This window comes from Chinchilla lanigera, unplaced genomic scaffold, assembly GCF_000276665.1.
Source record: "Chinchilla lanigera isolate Chin_1 unplaced genomic scaffold, ChiLan1.0 scaffold00016, whole genome shotgun sequence".
In the NCBI taxonomy this organism is placed as follows: Eukaryota; Metazoa; Chordata; class Mammalia; order Rodentia; family Chinchillidae; genus Chinchilla; species Chinchilla lanigera.
The window spans coordinates 20,838,073-20,855,276 of NW_004955417.1; positions in this window are offsets into that span (position 1 = coordinate 20,838,073).

Below are 17,204 nucleotides of genomic sequence, written 5' to 3' on the forward strand. Positions count from 1 at the left end.
ACATTTAAATGCAATTTATTTCTTTAATGCACATACATCAGCAATTTTACCAAATGTCTCTGTAATTCCCACAATCAAAAGATGGAATTCCTGGCACTTCACAGCTTCTGAAAAAACTATGTTGCCAAACTCTTGGATGTTCTTAATCTAATCATTGAGAATTGTTTTATTTGTTTTGTTTTGTTTTGTTTTGTTTTGTTTTGTTTGTTTTGTTTTTTGTGTGTGTGTGTCTTGCATTTTGCTTTTCACAGAGGATATTGAACACCTTCTTTTATATTTGTCATAAAAATTTTCACTGTATGTGTTTTGTCTGTTCATATGCACGTCCATATCATCAGTAGCTATACTCCCTTTGGTTCCAATATTATATATAGTTCCTCCTAGGACATAAAGTAAATTTTTCAAATTTTTTCTGCTCTGCATTTTTCTTTCATTTCTCACTGTAAATCTGGGTAAAACCGGCCAACAATACCCATGCCACAGCTTGAGTTTTGGACTGCTTTGAATTTCCTCCATGTGATCAGTTGGTCCATGAGTTTCCTTCAAATTCTCAGGACATAGGCAAAATATATCTCATAAGTTGACAATGAAGTTTTCACTGTGAGCTGAAATCCCCTCAGCCTGGCCTTTACTGTCAACATTTTCATCTTCTGAACAGAATCATTTATCAATCTCAATCTACCACTTTCTAAGGCTTTTCAAGCTATTATCTCCAAAACTTTTCAAACTTCCACATACAGGTTCCAAAGGCTTCTGGAATACAGTCAGTTACAATTATAGTATTGACTCATTCCTGGTGCTGATTTTCTATGAAAGTCAGCTTTCCTATTGTTGGACATATGCCAGACACACAACTTAAAGAAAGGCAAAGGAATTAGCTCAGGGTTGCAGGGGATTGAGTACAGAGAGGGCAGGCTCCAAGGCAAGAACGTGATGGAGGAACGGCATGGTGGAGCAAATCTGCCTCATTCGTGGCACTGAAGAAGTAGAGCAAGGAAATAATGCCAGAGAGGAAAGCTGAAGGGCTAGATGTAGTAGCCAATGTCATGCTTCCCTGACCCACCCAGATACATGCAGAAGCCTGCTCCACCTGTCCCCTAGATGGCTTCCAAGTCAGTCAAATTAATGCAGTCAAGCTTAAATTTCACAAGTATCTTTTCTGAATAGGGGAAATTTCTTCATACATAAAATGTCAAATAATGATTAAGCCATAACTAGTCTATTCATTAGCATAACTACCATGACCCTTTGGTTCATTTGCAAAACTTCATCTTAGAATGTTTCCCACTTTTCTTTTGTTCTCTGGCCCCAAACTATTCAGCAAACCTAAAGTGTCTCCCATTCTGTAAACACTTCCTTAAAGTTCTAGTTAGGATTAACTACTTCCACTCCTCCTTTTACAAATATACATATATATAATATATATTAATATGTATTATATAGGAATATATCATATATATAATATACATTAATATATAATATATATTAATATATATATTCAGGAATAAGATTGTTGCTAATTTTTTACAGAATATATAAAACACATGCCAGTTTCTTCTTAAACACTTGTAACAGAATTGATAATATACACTTTAAGTAATGTGCTAAGAACAAGTAACTACATGCAAGTATAATTAATACTGACAAGATGGAAAGGCATATATAAAAATTCAACCATAAAGAGGAAATACACTTAATTTAAAAATCTACTATTACTAGCCACTGAAAATAATGTTTGCTTCTAATTGTGAATAATCTCATTCAAGACTTTTTATAACCTAAAATTAGTACAAGCTCTTTAGGCTTAATTCTCAGTAACAAATACCATTTCTACCTGTCTGCTTATTAAAACATATGGATATGTCTTTTGGAAGATTATGCAAACTGGGCGTGTGCTTATCGTAAATGTTTTGGTCCAAATGAGATAATTTTAATGAAATTAATATTTATATCTATTTGTCTTCTGTTTTGTACATACTGGCACAAACCTGATAAAATGCCTGCCAGATTTTTATACCACTTATACGTGTTTTATATAGGAAGTAATTGTGAATTTGTGTGTATAGTGACATAAAGATCAGTCTAATTTCCTGTCAGTCCATCAAGAATAACATAAACATCTGCAAGTGTTCATGCATATTTTTCATTGTTAAGTGAAAAGGAAAAATGGCTTTAATTTACCTTACTTTACAACTATGCTCTTCAATTATATTCTATTATTAAAATGTTAATGTTTCATGTCATAGTATTTAGTTCCTTTACTTAGTTTGCTTATTGCAATAAATACTTCCTTCCTGAGTTTTGCCTTCATGTTTTTAGGTGTTCTCCTCGTATCTCTCTCTCCCTCTCCTTCTCTCCCTCCCCTTCCCTCCTTCCACCCCTCCCCCTCCCCCTCCTTTCCTCCTTCCCTCCCTCTCTTTTTCTCTCTCTTCCTCCCCCTCATTTCTTTATTCAGCCTGTGGGATTTGTTAACCTCCCTGGTTATCAATAAGATTTATCATTTTTGCTGCTTTCCTATTTCTCACTGCTGTGCTTGGCAGTTCATTTTCCTCCAGACTCGTACCTCTCTCAGATGCTGCCTCACGCGTCTGCATTCTAATTAAAGTACCACATTGATGTACTCTCGGTTTGTCCAGTAGCACATCCCTCAACTGGGAGGTGAGTTGGGCCTTGAAGGCTCCTAGATCATTCATGAAATTTGCTGCTCCTTTAAATGCCCTAACGTGTCCCAGTTTTGTTTGTGCCAATATTTTGTTTTAGAGACAGCAAATACCAAGGTTTATGAAAGAAAGAATAATATTCATGTTAAATAAAAAATGCAAATATATCCCAGTAATACTTTACAATATCCAATTATGCATTGTTTTTTCACACTAGGTATTCATTTATAAAAGTAACCCTAGGATGAAGTTCTTAAATCTTCATATTTTCCTTAATTTTGATTAGCCTCTACATTGATGGAATTCAGGAAAGGAAATTGTTAGAGATTGGATAAGTACTTTATGAGTTTTTGCTGTTCATCTGCAAAACTTATATTTGGTCCTAAATGAAAGATGCTGCAGGTTATAATTACATCATGCAAAATACACACGGGAATAGATATACTTTATTTTGAAAGATGCAAGAGAGAATAGTTATGGAGCCCTTTGAGGTGTGTGTGTGTGTGTGTGTGTGTGTGTGTGTGTGTGTGTGTTCACAGGTATATAGTTCAGAGAGGGGAAGGTTGTAGTGTGATCCAAAACATAGGACTATAAGTCTTTTATTGTTGTTGTTTTTAGTTTTCTCAGACAGGGTCTCACTATGTATCCAGATCTTGAATGCACTATGGGGTACAGTCTGGCCTAAAACCCATGGCACCCCTCATGCCTCGATCTCACCAGTGTGGCATTACATATGTCCACCACTGTGCCCAGCTAGGATTATGAGCCTTTTCTTTAGAATTTATATTCAAAATTTGCTTACATTTTAACAAATATGAAATGTTTGTGCAATCACTCTGAAATTAAAATACAGCCCTTCCTTTACTTTATCTTAATTATAATCTCATTATAAATATACAAGAGAACTATATTTTGGAGAAAAAAATGCCAAAAATCAAAGAAATGGATGGGTGGATATTAGCTAACAGAAATTTCCATAGCTAACAACATTACACTGTGTATAAACATTCAGTGTGTTGAGTGTGAATGAGGTGTATTAGCTTGTGCATGCAGGTTAAAACATAATGAGAACAAATGCATACATTAAATGAGAAGAAAATATGACTTCAGGTAAAGATATGGAAAAGCAAATACATGCAAATTAATGCATGGGAGAGGAGTTCAGATTTTGGGATTCAGAGGCCAGAATTCAATATACAGAAGAATGTATTACCAGGCAAATGATGACTTTTTTGGAGAGTAGGTCTGTGTGTTTTCTTCTGTAGTCTGTTTGATATCATATACTCTCATTCAGGCATTTCTACCTGTTCTAAAAAAGAACATATAAAGACAACATTGGACTTCAAGAAATTCCAGTTTTATCTGCAGGGAATTTAGCAGCTAAAATATGGGTAAACAGTACAGCATTACCATACCAAATTATCTTGGCTATGTGTGGTGGTGCATGCCTGGAATCTCAGCACTTGAGAGGCTGAGGCAGGAGGATCATTGCAAGTTCAAGACCAGCCTGGGCTAAAAAGTGACTTCAAGGCCTGAACTGCGTAGCGAGACCCTGTCTTAAAAAGACAAAAAACCCCACAGACATCAGCAATATACCTATTTCACCCACCTTTGTTTATACATATAAATTTTATTTCTCATCTTAAAGATAAAAGAAAAAAGAAGAAAAAAATAACAAAGACAAACACACATTCTTACATATGGTGAACTGAGCAACTTTGTTGAAGATAACAGCATATAATGTAGCAACCATTGTTAATCCCTATCATTTTCTTTTGAGGTAATGTATCATTTTTGTTATTTTTTTGTTGTTTTGTTTTTGTCTTCATTGTTGTTTTGTTAGCTTTTTTTTTCTTTAAAATAAAAACAGATTTAAAAAGAATATCTGACTCAGGCCAGATTTTCTCAGACATCAATGTCCTGAGCTCCTCCTCTATGTGCCACATTCTTCCATGTAAAAATGCTTTGCTTATCAATCTTAGAAGTGCATTTTACTAACCTCTTCTCATATTTAGTTACAAATTCTTCTGCCCCTTCATGGTGTTTGTGAAATAAGTATCTGGATTCACTGCCTCTAACTCCTCTGTCCCAATTATTATCTCAAACAGATTTACAGACCTCTACCCCGGACACTTTCTCTTCTCTTGGAGAGTGGACGGTGACCTCCACCATTCTAATTCACATCTATTCTTCCAATTTCTCTTGCTATATCTTTCAGCCTTATTTGCAGCATTAAAATATGTTTTACTTTGAATTCTAGGACTCTACTCCTAAACCGGGCATGGTGGCACACCTCTGTAATCCTAGCACTTGGGAGGTTGAGGCAGGAGGATCCTTGCACATTTGAGGTCAGCCTGAACTACAAAGTGAGCTCAAGGACAGACTGAACTGTGTAGTGAGACCGTGTCTCAAAAAGACAAAAAAAAAATTTTTAAATAAATAAATACTCCTAATTTTCCTTCTGTTCAATTGATTTTTAAAAATTCTTTTTGGTAGGTTCTAGTCACAGCCACACAAATCATGTCTTGTATAGTTGGCATAACAAAATCTCAAAGTGTTTCACTTTATCAATCCTCACTTCCTTAATAATGTCACATGGTCCTGGGTTTGGAAAAGTATCCATGTCCTGATAACTTCCACCTTATTACTATAACTCAAGTCACTCTGAAAGTGACTTGAGTTATAGTAATAACTATAAGACACCATTGGTACACCTAAAGGAAATCTTAATTTTTTTTTAAACCCAAAATTTCTAATCTTGGCCCTAGACGATCAGTCTGCAGTATTCCTTATCATGGAATACAGTAACTCCACTTTTGTAGATGATTAAAGTCAAAGAGTAGCATTTATCTCTTGTACCATAAACTGTAGACCAACTTTATTCCTTTTAGCTCCAGGTGAGAAGAAATTCCCAGCTTCCTTTGTTTTATATGAGACTATTTATATGAGCTCTAATTAATTTAATGAAAATTAAAAATGATGTGCATCACCTTTAAATCTGGTCTACAAAAATATCCCATGAATTATGCTCTTTCTTACTCTATCTTCACAGTCATGGAAAGCTTCACTTTTTAATCAGAGTGTCGCAGTCATTTTGAAAACTGAAAGGCCCTGCTTTCTCCAGCACACTTTCCACACCAACCACCATTCTGGCATTGACTATATTTTCTGGCTTATAACAAAAGTTCTACTTCGTAACTCTTTAAGGTTTTAAATTGATAAACAGTTATCAATTACTGGGAGAAAATCTCCATGAACCTCCTTTTTTGTGCATTCCTTTTGAAGATAAATTTTAACAGAGTCTTCCAGTCTATCTTTTCAAAGTAAATCACATAGAAGACAGGCATGGAGGACAGAGACAGCATCTCCGAGTATGCATTTATTTCTTCTCCACTGTAATAAAGATGATACCTCCCTTGGGAAATATGGTTGGGCAGTGTAACTTTCATCCCATGATAATAGATTATGTTTTCTCAAGATTAAAGTTCTGCAACTGCAAAACAAACCCAGTATTTTTGCAGCATCCACCGAAAATCATCAGACCCTCACAAAACAGGTACAAACAGGAAGCTCCCGGTGCTTGCTGAGCTGCAAGCAATGAAATCCTTTATTTCGGACCTCAGCGCCTCTTCCTTTTTGGAAGTACAACGGAAATAATACAGTTCCTGTTAAATACAAGGCAAAGAAAAGTTGACATGCTTACTACGTCTTTATGGATTCACTGCTGTATCTTCCCCAGTTAAAGGTCCACGGTTTCCAGAGCTGGATAGATAAGCAATGACGTGGATGATGGTGGTGGCTGACATTGAATGAGTTCAAACTTATTTTGCTAAACTATATCTTGATTTCTGACTAATAAGCATTCATGCTTTTAATTTTTCTTCTCTTTACATGTGTTTTACATGTCCAAAATAAGATATGGTGTTACTTGTTATGATTTTAAAATAAAATTAAGTTGGTTTTAATTTGATTTTAATTGGAACTGAATTCAATCCGTCTACTGTTTTAAAGATTTATCTGTGCACTGCTAAATCTTTTTGCTCATTTTTTTCCCTTTTTTGGTTATTATTATTCTGTGGGCTGCATATATCATGTTTTACATTATAGAGATGTTTTCTCTTTCAGTGTTTTGTCTTGTTAGATGCCTCAAAATTTTTATTCACCAATATAAAACTCTAAAATTTATAATGCATGTCAAGGGGCTGGGCATTTAGCTCAGCGGCAAAGCGCCTGCCTGGCAAGCACAAGGTCGTGAGTTCGGTTCCCAGCACCAGAGAAAAACCAAAAACCAAAAAAATACATAAATAAAATATAATGCATGTCAATTTCATTATTTAATATAGTTTTCATAAATAAAGTTTAGCAATTCATTTTATCATTTGCATAGAAGGCAAAAAGATGAAAGAGTTATTATCTTAATAAGACAGCTTAAATTTTTGTGATCCTACAACTTGAACTATTACATACCTTTAGTATAATATGTTTCATGATTTCACACAAGAATGATTTTCAAAAAAGAAGAAAATACTAAATAATATGATAATATCTTTTCACATTTGTTTCAAATATATCTAAGCATAGACTTTTAATGGTTCTGCTAATTTCATCCTTGATAACTGTGACACTGAATAAGATCGATTATTGAGATAATGATAAATATATGTGGAAACATAGATCTTTTTGGTTTTCATTTATTATTAAATATTCTGATATGCTGCTTATATTTTAATTATAAGAAAACCCTATTGCATCCATGCAGAAAACTTCAAATTTTTAAATAGTAACTATTGTCAATTGAACTTCTGTATTTAATTATTTTAAATACTTATGGCTCTAACTTTTGTTTGTTAATTAATATGCTTTCCATTAAATTTATGAACATGCCCTTCTATAAGAAATTTTAGGATGTACAAGGGATCGTGTAAGGAGGTCTACAGATTATGTGTCCAAATTATAAAAAGTCTCAATAATTTCTCCCTCCCGTGGAATTTCCACACAACTAAGGCAATTTTCCTGTTGGAGATCAGTCTGCAATTGCAAATACTAAACTAAACCTGAGTTACTTATTCTCTTACAACTGAGGTTTTTAATATGTTTCCTAATTCCATACATATGCAATTAAGAAATGTGTAAGCAGTCTTAATTGAATTTTGTTTGCAAGACAATAAATTCATATCATTAACTTGTTAATGAATAAATTTTCTAGCCTCAGAAAAATATGAAGTATATTGCTACAAAAGATTATGTGAGTATATTCATGAAATGTTTGCATACACATTTCAGAAAAATAAAAATCATTTATGAATACTGTAACATTTAAAATGAATGTAACCAAATGAGCTACTCCCACATTAATATGATTTTTATGTTTTATTAACATTTTTGAAAATAGAGGTTAAAGAGCAATGTAAAAAGAATGACAGTGATACCTTGAAAATGGATGGTTTATATTGGAGAATATTTGGAAAATTTCACTTAATATATATTTTTCTCACTAATTAGTACAATTCTCTGTAGCAAACTCGAGCAAGACACTGCCTTTTCCACATTGCAACCCTTCAGATGTTTGCATATATTATTTCCTTCCCACAGATCTCTCTTTTTTAATCAACACTCTTCATTGCCTTTAACTATAACTTTATAGCATCCACAATTTCTAATTTTCATTAATACATATTTAAGCACATAGATGAAAATGTGCATATGCATATTTACTATGTGAAATATTGAAAATAAGAAACCTTCTTCAGAAGGAAAGGATGCCATAGGTAGGATCTTTTGATAGGATTAAGGAGTCACTTTCCCTTACATGGAAATATCAGTGAAAATTTAATTCATGTCTGCTTTTTTTTTTTTTTTTTGTACGAGGAATCAAACTCAGGACCTTGTGCTTGCCAAGCAGGCACTTGTGCCACTGAGCTGCATCCTCTGCCCTCATTCAAGTCTTTCTAAATCTACCAAGTAAAACAATTTAATTATGTGAAACAGAAGCTTATAGACTTATTTTTTGTGGAAAGAGAAGATAAAATTAAAGTATATGTAACATAGTCAAGTTCTTACTATGCCATGGTTTCCTGCATGTGTGTGCATGTGCGTGTGCGTGTGTGTGTGTGTGTGTGCGTGTGTGCGTGCGTGTGTGTGTGTGTGTGTGCGTGTGCAGTGAGGGTAGAAAAGGCACAGACTATCTTTCATACATGTTCTTCATTAGCCAATTGAAGTAATCATTATTTTTAAAGAATTTATCTGTAATCTATTTTGAAAAAAATCACAATAGATGGGGTATCATCTTAGTTTAGTTTCATATGCAATTCACTGTTTCCAGCATTAGTGTTATTACACAATCCCCAGGGCACTGATAATCAGCATTTTCTATGAACAAACCTGCCATATGTTGAAACTATGTCTACCAGTATTCTGTTTCATTTTAAAGTTTCTTTTCATCCCTTCTTTCTCTTTCTCTTCCCCCCCTTTCTCTCTCTCATGTGTGTTTTATAAAATTGAACTTGTAGCGCTTACACTGAGCAGCATCCTCAATCGTTTTGACTGTTTTTATTTTGAGATGGGGATCTCACTGAGTTCCTCACTTGCCCAGACTTGGCTTCAACTTGCGTTCCTCCTGCCCCACCCTCTCAGGGAGCTGGGATTGCAGCTGTGTGCCACCATATCTGCTTATATTTGTGTTAATAGTACATACACCCTGGCTTTGGATGGAATTTGTTCATTTAGTTAAGGAAAATTGGCATTTTAGGTCTTTTAATCTTGAATTCAATCATTCTGTGGGAGCCAATACCGTTGTAGCTCCACACACTTTCCAAGCTCTTCACCGCTGACATTCTATCTCTTATGAACACTTCCTCTGTTGTTTTGTGTTGAATCATTGCTGATGCAGCTGCACCTGTGTGCTCAGCACAAGTGACCAGGATTTTATATTAAAAGGTGTAGAGTAGAACTAAACCCCAAGAGATGACAGACTACTACTAATCCTGTGGAATGTGATGAATCCAAGGTAAAACAGCAGCTAGTAAACTTTTTTGATCCAAAATTAAAAAAAAAAAAAAAGACACTTCACTTTGTAACCTATATTGAGGCAAAAGTTTCACAGAATTTCTTGAATAAATTGTGCAGGACTGAATATTTGAATGGACCCACAAGACTTTGCAGGTCATGCACTTATTAAGGCTTTAATAAAATTAGGAGGTATTGTACTCCAGGAGAAATATCTATGGGCAATCATTGGTTGCCCAGCATGGATTTCATCTTTAATTTATGAACCAGTCAGGTGTACCAATGGCATCTTTGTTTTATGGGATCCAGAAATGCTTCATCAAGGCCTGTCGTACCTCACTGAGCACAGAGGCAGGCATGATTGTATAAGCAGTGAAATCGGGTGTAAGCTATCAATTTATGTGTTGGTAAATACCGCAAGTGAGTTCCTCCTGTACCTTTTAGGAAATTTTTCATGTATAAGTAGCACGTCATATCTTACTGGCAGTTTAAACTCATCTTTATCATGACAAAGAGGCAATACTAGATTCCAGGCATATTCAGACAAAATAGAACACTCCTAGTCCAGCTGCAAAGCAAAATTGTCCTTCGTGCCTACTCTGTGTGGGGCTCACTAGTACATTCCACTGAAGGCTACTGTATTTCATGTGAAGCAACATCTGATCACAATCACCAAAAATGACTTTAGGACTTCATTTCAATGAGGTGGGGAGTAAGTGTTGATTTACAAAGGAAGAGAAGATGAGGACTGAATCCTTGGAAACACCAATATTTAAACATTGAAAAGAGGAACAGTAAATAAAAAATTATTTGAAAAAAGTTATGATAGGAAGGAATATAAGAAGGCTGTGGTATCATGCAAACTAAGACATAGAAATCTCTGGAAGTGATTCACCGGGGGAAGCATTGTTGGAAGAAATAGGACATCACCACTTAGGCAAAGAGTATTTGTTTAGGCAAGAAAGACGTAGATGATCCTGATAATAATTGAATAAATGTCTGTTTAGAGTGAACAGTGGAGAAAATAATATATGAGAAATCAAAGACTAGAGCAGGAGACATTTTAAAGGGACTTGCCTTAAAAAGGTGCAAGAAATAGGATAATAACATGGGGTCAAGAGAATGCTTTTCTTGGGCCAAGTTACAAAGAGCTTTTATGTCAAGAGGAACAATCCAATGCAAAGGAAAACCGTGCTTTTTGGTGAGATAAAGTGATATTGCAGGAAATAAAGAAGGCAGGAGAGGGTGGTACCTAGTAAACCACAGAGAGTTTTTACACAATATAAGAACAAGGGCAATTTCTCCACTTTCGTAGAGAGTGGGCAGAGTATTTAGCAGCAGATGTAAACATTACTTTAGTGGATGGTGTGAAAGTGAGGGAGTTCTCCAGTGACTCCTAACACCATAGACATGTTTATTTTATGGGAAAAACCTAGGGGGCATGGATCATTAGATTTCACAGAAAGGCAAGAAGAATGATACTTATTGGAAGGAGAGGAAACATAAATTAATAGAACATAGTTGGTCTGCTGAGTATCACTGAGGGCCCATTTATGACTTTTGCAGTCATACCAAATTACTTTGTGTTTTATGATAGCTATTTTCAATTGCCTGTAACCACAGGCAGCAAGTTAGTTAGAGGCTTCTGAGTAAGGGTTTGGGTGAGAATCTGCTGGGAAAGTGTAGATAACAGGTAAACAGAAGCCAAAGGTATAGCTGTAAAAATGAACAGAGGTTCCTAATCTAGGTTGAGTAAGAAGACAAAGAAAGTAGTGACAGAAAATTAAAACAGTAGAAAGTAGACAGATGTTGGAATCATAGCCAAAAAGAAGGGTTTAAATTTTTTTTCATTTTTGGTGTCAGGAATCGAACTCATGACCTTGTGCTTGCCAGGCAGGTGCTTATGCCACTGAGCTATATCCCTGGAAGATGAGAAATTTTATAGCAAGTGCATTCTAAAGAAGGAGAGGAGCAGAGACCAGAACTTTTTAAATGTAGATTTTCTCAGAGACAGTGCAGCTCGTGATGGCTATAGGAACAGTAACATTATTACGGAAATTAGTCATGAGAATGGGCAAGAGAAAGAAGTTGAAACGAGCAAATGAAAACAGGAGCATTCTGAGCACGAGGAGGATTATCACACGGATGTTAACATCTCCCGGGATGGGGACTGACGAAGGCTGCAGCTGTAAAGGGGTAGACAAGAAGAAACGATATTTGCGCATAGCAGTGGTGCAGCCTGAGATCTGAGACGTGGATTTGCCAACTTGCAGCAAGTGAGCTTGCAGACTGATGCCTGAGAATCACCTGCTATTTTTGTCATCAGCAGCTGAAATACTCAGTAGAAATTTTCTTCCATTCTCCTACTTGACTGAAAGTTACCAAGAGTTCCTTGATCCTCACTGTTCTAACTCCCAGCATCCAGTTGGTACCTCTTGTGCAATCCTTCTCTCCACTTCCACAAATGGATATAGAGCTCACCAGCTCTTTTCTTTCAGTTTTAGAAAAGGCAGTGTTCTATGAAAGCTCTTGGAGGGCTTGTGCAGTTATGTTCCCTGCACTGATGGTGCAAAGAGTTTCCGACATGGAATGATCAAAACACTGTCGTCTCACAATGTTCTCTTGGAACTCTGACTACAACATAAAAATCGAAACTGTCTGAATAAACATCGCACACGATATAGTGAATATACATCACACACTAGTGTGGTGGTCCATGGCGTTACTTTACCCTCAATGTTTTTATGCAGCTTCTAGATCTTTCCTCTGCTATGCCTTGTGGATTAGACGTTCAACACTGATTATGTGACCTCTCTCTAACTCACTAGCATGATTTATGGTTCTTTCCCTTTCATGTATGTGTATACATATATATATTATATTATATTCTGAATATTCTATATATATGAATATATATATATTCTATTCTAAAAATACTTTCTTTTGGCAAACCAACTAATATCTATCATGTTTTAAGACCCAAATATCATCTCATCAATAAAGCCTACAATAACTTCTGCATTCTCATTTGTGTATTTATACCTAAAGTTTATTATTATTCTTGCTTTTTTATTATTGATTTTCATCAACATATATCAATTTACATACTTTGCTAGTTCTCTAGTTTCCTTTTTTATCAATTGCACACTTCTGGTTATTTTTCTACTACCTAAGACAGTCCTTGAAATATTGGAGAGGTTTTGTAAAATGATTAATGAATATGTAAATAAGTTACATAAATGATCATTTAGCTTCATGGCCAGTGGCTTATCTTGGAAATCTAATATCCTAGTATGTATGAATCTGGCAAAGTTAAGTAACATTTGTGAATTTGAGTTCTTATTAAAAATGTGTGTTTTGTCTTTTTCAACAAGTGATATCAAATTCAATAAACAAATATATCAGCTCTCAAACATAGTGGCTATAACGACAAAGTCAATTCAGTAGGCATTAATTTTACTAGCTATTCTTTCAATCATTGCAGTTATCATTTTTGTGATTACAAATGTTTAAATATTTATGATTTTATTTTTCCAGTTACATATTTTTCAGAACAATGACACATTCGTATGCCCATTAGCGCTTTAGAATGTGCATAAAACTCTATTTTACTTCTTCAGCAAACTTTAAGAGTTACATTTCATTTTACGCCAACTATCCATTTGATGGAGTGATATAAATACCGTGCTTTTGTGATCAAATTTCGCATAGTCAGGACCTTGCATTTGAACAGTGCTGACACAGCATTAATATCAGTGTAATTGCAATTGACATCATAAGAGTTCCTTGGCAGCAACAGTGCTTCTCAATAATGCAAATCGAGTGCATAATTAAGGTGAAAAATACCACCGCGATCAGCAGAACGCCTCCTTGGGAGCCTGTACGCGTCCCTGTATTACTGCTATGAGAGCGGTGATTACATCCTGCGCCTTCTGAGGACAGCACATAATGGGCAATATGTGAGAATCATAAATGATGGAGACTGACATGTGCAGCAGCTGTGTATCTCGTTTTCTTCCAATGTTTATTCATAAAACACCCCATGCTCTTGTCACTCGGCATGGACACGATGAATACACAGCACCGAAAAGTAGATTAGAAAGGCAAGTCAGACAAGTTGCTGGGCTTGAAATTATGTGAAGGCAGGAGTCACGTTGAGTCTTTTGGACTGTTTGTTAATGTATAATGCATAGAACCTGACAGAGTAAATAAAATCTGAAATGTACAATAGATACTGTGAAAGGGGAAGAAACTGCTCAGTAGGAAAGAGCAACTGAAATGAGGGAAGGGAGAAAAGAAAGAAAGAAGGAAAGGAAAATAAAATCCATATATATATAGATACAAGATAGCTAAGATAATTGTACTACTAATTTCTCTTGTTTTATTGAAAGGGACAATTAATGCTTAATTTTTTTAGCAATTTTGCATACTTATATATGGTAATCTGAACTACTTTAAAGACAACAATATGCAATATCACAACCATTGCTAAATTTATATCACCTTGTTTTCTGAAATTCTGTATAGTCTTGAATATTTTGTACTATTTTTATTCTTTTTAAAATAAAAAATCTTTTATTAGTATTCTAAGATCATTTTCAATGCTTTAATAATGCACAGCAAATTCTACTTCATTTTCATTTATTGATATCTCCTTTATAAGACACACAATCTAATTTAGTGCATTGTTATTGTTCTGTTTTCTTAGCTATAAATTAAGTGAAATGTAGCATGCAATATTGTGTTTTATTATATTTAAGTTAATTAGTGTAGAATTACATTTAGATCGATAACTGTCCCAAAGTAGTCAGTCAATGAACTTTAGTTATTAGCAGGAGTATACTATGCCTTCATCTATTGTAAGTGTACACAGTTAAATGACATCAGATAATTTAGCATACATGCTAATATTATGGAATGAACTCTAAAAGACTTTGCACTTCTTACCACTGAATTTCAAGTAGCTCAAAGAGTTTCTGACTCAAAATATTTTTTACTTGATTTTTTCAGGTGGGTTCAAAAACACAGCGTACCATTTGTAACTAAAATTAGTTTGCATTTATTGTGCATATTATGCAAGAGTATGTAGAGCTGTATGACTTGACCCACTTTAGGAAATAATTACAAAAATACCATTTTTTTCGGTTTTTTTTTTTTTTGGCCACTTGTTCTTGAGTTGTGTTATCCTCACTGATCAAAACTTCATATTTTCAAAAAATTAACTTAGGTTAAAGCATAATAGAGTGCAAAAATTTTTGTGGTCAGGAAGCTGAATTCTGATAAATATTGGTCCTTGGAAGAATCAAATCAGTATTTATTATTAGCACTATCCTTGCCATAATTATGACTTGGGGTAAGTGTTGTAAGCATTGGCCATTTCAGGAGATGGGTTGGAGAACTGGGGTGGGTGGAGGGTTGAAAAGTGAGGGCCCGCCTGCCCTGTTGAATCCTTTCCCAGCCTGAAATGCTAATTTCTTTCCTATTCTCAAGTGTTAATGGTTCTCTGAAGTGCTTCATTCATCTCTCAGTCATCCCTCCTTATTTATTTTATGTTATGTTTTATTAATAAAACGTTAATGCTTGCAGTACATAATGACTACTTTCATCAGGCAAAGTTAGTATGTTATAACATATTTTAACTTTTTATCCCCTTAAAAATAAAATTAATAATAATAATAATGCATTAATTTTTTCAATCATTAAAATAGATATTCAGTGATCCAACTAGAAACTCTTTGAAAGGGAAAAATCATAAATCTTATGAAGTGAACAAATCAGAGATAACACATATTCACTGAGTATACGCGTTTGTCACTTTCTTGGGAAAACTGAAAAGTTTTATCCTCACAAGTAGAGAACTAACTACTCATTTTGCTTTTATATTGCACACATCCTAAAGTTTCAGCCATCAGAAGAGACTGTTCTCAGAGCAGACCCCAAAATGCCTTAAAGGTTGTCAATTATTGATATCTTTACAAGTTGGCAGAAACATGGGAATCTTTTCCAGTTCGATCTGGCTTCTCTTAAATCCTGGCTCTTTAGTATCAAAAAATATAAAATATATCAACCTTTAAGACAGACTCAACCTATTATATTAATCCAGCTGCTCTATACTTTTATGGAAACAGGACCAACAATTACAAAGACACTGAGAAAGATGGATTTCAATTGTTGATTGGTCAAGGAAAAATTTAAGTTGTAATGTATAGAAAAATATCAATGTGTACAGATATTCCCCCCAAAACAGAGAGCTTTTGTAAATATTCAGTTCAGAGGTAGACTGAAAGACTTCCAAAGGAAGGATATATTTGAATTTAAATCCTTCATGAATGTATGAGCTTAGTGGCCATCCTTCCACTTAATTCCTTATATCGTTTTAATATATAGTTGAATTCATTTTATGTCTCTTTGTATGTGTGTGTTTTCTACATTCATCCTTGAAATAACTTTATCTTATTTCATTTAGTTGATTGTTCCAGCACTGTTTAATACATGTGCAAGTTATACTTTGACATATCCGTTTTGCATAGGGCACTAGGTGGCTGAAAAGTCATTTATTTTGCATTCACCCGAGTTAAGACACTGTACTGTTGAAATGATTTTATATGGGCGAACACATGGAAAAGAAAAGAAAAAGACACACACTCTGACCGGGCTGACCTGGTCCACATAGTAGAATCACATTGTGCTTCTGTTGAACTTAAACAATTTCACCAAATATGAAGAGAAAATAAGATCACTGTGGAACCATGTCAGTCAGCTTTTCACCACTACAAGAAAAAATAGTGGAAAAAGTTGCTATAAAGGAGAAAACATCTTTTGAGCTTGGGGCTTCAGAGGTTTTTTTTTTTTTTTTTTTGGTTTTTGTTTTTCTCCGGTACCAGGAACCGAACTCACGACCTTGCACTTGCCAGGCAGGCGCTTTGCCGCTGAGCTAAATCCCCAGCCCCTCAGAGGTTTTACTCTATGGTTGGGTAACGTTGTTGTTTTGGAAGTGTGGTGACACCATACATTATGGCAGAAAGTGTATGCCAAAGAAGGAGGGCCGCTGAGAAGCAAAAAGGCAGAGAAAACAGTCAGAGGGCTAATATACCTTTAAGGGAATGCCTGGTCATGTGACAAAACTTCCTCCCATTAGGCCACACTTCCCATGGGCTCTACCATCACCACCGCCTATGCTGCCACAGGCTAAGGACCAAGTCTTCAGCAAATGACTTTTGTGGTGTGCTGTAGATCTAAACTATAGCAGTGAGCCTGATGGAGTGAGACAGCAATGAGACCAGTCCATAATAATCAGCGAGCCCTCAACAACTAAAGCACTGTTCAAGGTACTGAAATGATCTCCTACCTATCCCACCTCATCACCGTTAATAGAACTGCATCTTTGTCACATGAAAATCACTCTCACTTCATTATTCCCACCATTTACATAAGAATTAAGAGGAGGGGAGGATTAGCTTATGCCATCCTCATGTAAACTAACGCTATGTTTCCTTGGACCTTCTCCAAGGTGATGTGACACAAACCCACATCCTCTAA